At 39.1% G+C, this 4,323-nt stretch overlaps 1 pseudogene; it reads right to left on the bottom strand.

Moving 5' to 3' along the window:
* Nucleotides 1-1,495: 1,495 nt before the first annotated feature.
* LOC100376025 (tripartite motif-containing protein 2-like) lies at nucleotides 1,496-4,095 on the bottom strand (annotated as a pseudogene).
* Nucleotides 4,096-4,323: the final 228 nt, after the last annotated feature.

The raw sequence follows: 4,323 nt of genomic DNA, 5'->3' as shown, positions 1-4,323 counted from the left end.
GGGCATACAGCTGGGGTTGTTCTAAAAGTTTTACAGTGAAGGGCATACAGCTGGGGTTGTTCTAAAAGTTTTACAGTGAAGGGCATACAGCTGGGGTTGTTCTAAAAGTTTTACAGTGAAGGGCATACAGCTGGGGTTGTTCTAAAAGTTTTACAGTGAAGGACATACAGCTGGGGTTGTTCTAAATGTTTTACAGTGAAGGGCATACAGCTGGGGTTGTTCTAAATGTTTTACAGTGAAGGGCATACAGCTGGGGTTGTTCTAAAAGTTTTACAGTGAAGGGCATACAGCTGGGGTTGTTCTAAATGTTTTACAGTGAAGGGCATACAGCTGGGGTTGTTCTAAAAGTTTTACAGTGAAGGGCATACAGCTGGGGTTGTTCTAAATGTTTTACAGTGAAGGGCATACAGCTGGGGTTGTTCTAAATGTTTTACAGTGAAGGGCATACAGCTGGGGTTGTTCTAAAAGTTTTACAGTGAAGGACATACAGCTGGGGTTGTTCTAAAAGTTTTACAGTGAAGGGCATACAGCTGGGGTTGTTCTAAATGTTTTACAGTGAAGGGCATACAGCTGGGGTTGTTCTAAAAGTTTTACAGTGAAGGGCATACAGCTGGGGTTGTTCTAAAAGTTTTACAGTGAAGGGCATACAGCTGGGGTTGTTCTAAAAGTTTTACAGTGAAGGGCATACAGCTGGGGTTGTTCTAAATGTTTTACAGTGAAGGGCATACAGCTGGGGTTGTTCTAAAAGTTTTACAGTGAAGGGCATACAGCTGGGGTTGTTCTAAAAGTTTTACAGTGAAGGACATACAGCTGGGGTTGTTCTAAATGTTTTACAGTGAAGGGCATACAGCTGGGGTTGTTCTAAAAGTTTTACAGTGAAGGGCATACAGCTGGGGTTGTTCTAAATGTTTTACAGTGAAGGGCATACAGCTGGGGTTGTTCTAAATGTTTTACAGTGAAGGGCATACAGCTGGGGTTGTTCTAAAAGTTTTACAGTGAAGGGCATACAGCTGGGGTTGTTCTAAAAGTTTTACAGTGAAGGGCATACAGCTGGGGTTGTTCTAAATGTTTTACAGTGAAGGGCATACAGCTGGGGTTGTTCTAAAAGTTTTACAGTGAAGGGCATACAGCTGGGGTTGTTCTAAAAGTTTTACAGTGAAGGGCATACAGCTGGGGTTGTTCTAAAAGTTTTACAGTGAAGGGCATACAGCTGGGGTTGTTCTAAAAGTTTTACAGTGAAGGGCATACAGCTGGGGTTGTTCTAAAAGTTTTACAGTGAAGGACATACAGCTGGGGTTGTTCTAAATGTTTTACAGTGAAGGGCATACAGCTGGGGTTGTTCTAAATGTTTTACAGTGAAGGGCATACAGCTGGGGTTGTTCTAAAAGTTTTACAGTGAAGGGCATACAGCTGGGGTTGTTCTAAATGTTTTATGTATATATATACATTTTTGTAAATCAAAGTGATTTTAGAATTCAAATGTACCAATCAAGAATATTGTGACATCATTGTTAGTTTTAATTAATATTAAAGAGGTAGTTCAACATTATATAATGAGTAAGTCTCTCATTTTGAAAAGGTGAGCGGTTGCAGTTGCTATGTCGCATGAAAGTATGCACACGCATTATGAGCGTAGACAATCTTGAGCCAATCACTATTAAAAATTTGAATGAGAGCTGATCTTGGTATATTTACAAATGTGTTTATATGCTAGGGTACAGCGTTATGCTCTTTTCAAAAAGCTTACATTTCCATTTTTCATAATACATCTTCTCTCGCTGTGTTTTCAAGGTCATGTCTCTTTATCTTCATTTGTATATCACAGTGCATGATTGCCTGCCCCTTATTTTATCTACCCTTGAGATATAAATTCAACTGTTAATCAGCTCTGTGGATGATAAATAAAAATCTTCTGAAACTAACAAGTTATTTTCACTCTACAAACACTTTGATGCAATTATTGCCATAGTCTGCTACAGCTATTCTACCATCATTACACACTGCTACACCATAAGGGCTACTCAGTCCATCCTTGTCACTATCAATCCTACAAATAAACTGTCCATGGCTGTCATACTTGGTGACTTTATGCGCACTGCTGACATATACATTATCATTCTTATCCACAGCCACTCCCCGGGGAGAACTCATTGAACTGATTTCAAACATGAACTGGTCATCAGAATTGAATACCTGAACACTGCCGATGTGAACATCTGACACATACACTATCCCTTTTCTGTTGATTGCTAACCAAAGAGGCCTGTTGAACTTTTGCTTCTCACCAAATGAACTTATGTATCTACCACGCTGTGTATACTTTCTTATACACCCCTGAGTCCACTCACTCACATAAATATTCTTATTAACAGGATTAATTGCAATTCCAGCTGGTTGATTCATTTCAGAGCTTCCAAACTTTCTAATTAACCTTCCATTTTCATTACTTACAACTATTTGTTTATTACTCTCATCTGTTATGAAGTATTCATTTTTATCTGATATAGCTACATCACACGGCATGAATGGTTTTGCAAATTGATCACTAAATGTAAATGATTGTTTATAATTTCCGTCTCTGTCATGTATGGCCACTCTCTTGTTCCCTCCATCAGCTGTGACATAGTCACCATGTTTGTTTATAGTTATTCCTTTAGGATTATTGAACTGTCCTTGTCCTGCATTTCCCACTGTCTGTGCCAATCCTCTGATATAAACAGGAATATGGAATGGTGGTCCTGGTAAATGCTGGTTAACAATCGTCATGGCAATTTGCTGTTTCCCTTCCATCTTTCCTGTTATCTTCACATGAAAAGTCCCATCATTATTGTCAGTAACATCAATATCTTCCCATGATGCATCACGGTTCTTTGTCTTTACATTGACAAATTGACTGCCAATGATTTGATTTCCTTTTGAATCTCTGGTTGTGATGAGCAGGTTGACAGATTCGCCTTCCACAAGTAGTTTTGGGATGTTTTCAATAGTACATTTGGATAGACAGACATCAGTTTGAATCACTCCCATCAATGCATGTGCAGAAAGGTCACTTCCTGGATGGAACTCAATGTTATGAATGATTGGTGGTTTGGTTTCCATGGCAACCATCTCTTTTATGCGCTTTTTAGTTTCAAGCTTGGTAGATAGTAAGTGAACAGCATTCCCATGATGCACTAGTGTGTCTAGATAATGATGCGTGCTGACTATGTTGCCATGGTGAAATTGCATCTCATCAATTTTCATTGTTGCATCTTTTAACTCCAATCTAGAAGTTTCATCCAAGGCATCTATCAGCATCTTCTCTTCTCTCTTTACTCTCTGTATCAATTCCTTTGCTCTTTTCTTAACTTTTGCTTTCTCTACCTCACACTGATTTCAGATTTTTTCTACTGTAGATTCAGCTGATGCTTTTTCTTCTTCCACTTGCTTCTCTTTCACTTTCAACTGCTCTAACATTTCCCTCAGTTGCGTTTTATATTCATCTACCACAATCTTCAAGTCATTATGAATGTGTTCAGGAGCTTTGTGGTTGACTATGGTACACTTGAGGCAGACAGGTACCTGGCATGTGTCACAGTAGAATTCTAAATGGCTGTCTTTATGATCACTGCAGAAAACTTTGTACTCTTTAATGAGATGATCCTTGGACTCTATTTCTCTGTACTTATCAATCGTGATCACTTCATGAGAGCGGAGAGCTGGAAAGCGTTCATGAATAGTAACACAGACATCACAGCAAAATTGAGGACAGTCTACACACCTGTGAGTTGCTGTCTTCTCTTGGCATGCTTCACACACTGGTGGATGGTCAGTATTCAGCTGCTTCTGTCTCTGGAACGTATCTAGTAGGCTTGTTAAAAAAAAGTTGGACTTTAGTTCCTGGATGGGTGTGTCACACTGAATTCTGCATCTTGCACACTTCAGAACACCTCCAGATTTGGCCTTAAAATCCACCAGACATTGCTGACAGTATGTATGAAGGCATGGTAGGACTGTAGGTTTCTTGTAGATTTCCAAACAAATGGAACAGCTGAGAAAATCCTCGCCAATTTCATCTAGTAATGATTTGGATGTGACGATGGGTGCTCTGGCCATTGTAAATGAATGTTTCAATTAAAGTAAAAAAGACTCCTGAGAAAAGTGTTAATTTGCAATTCTGTATTTCCTTATTATTGGTATTCACAATGGCCAGACAAGAAGTTGTGCCATACCTTCCAAATTGTCACCAGCTTAAGGGGCATTGTGTACAAGTAGAGTATCAAAAAAAATAAAGTCAGTTCACAATTAGGCCGCCATTTTGAATTTTAATGAGATTTTCCATGA

Source organism: Saccoglossus kowalevskii, chromosome 21 (genome assembly GCF_978046115.1).
Source record: "Saccoglossus kowalevskii chromosome 21, keSacKowa6.1, whole genome shotgun sequence".
Lineage (NCBI taxonomy): Eukaryota > Metazoa > Hemichordata > Enteropneusta > Harrimaniidae > Saccoglossus > Saccoglossus kowalevskii.
This window is presented reverse-complemented; position numbering and strand designations above follow the sequence as displayed.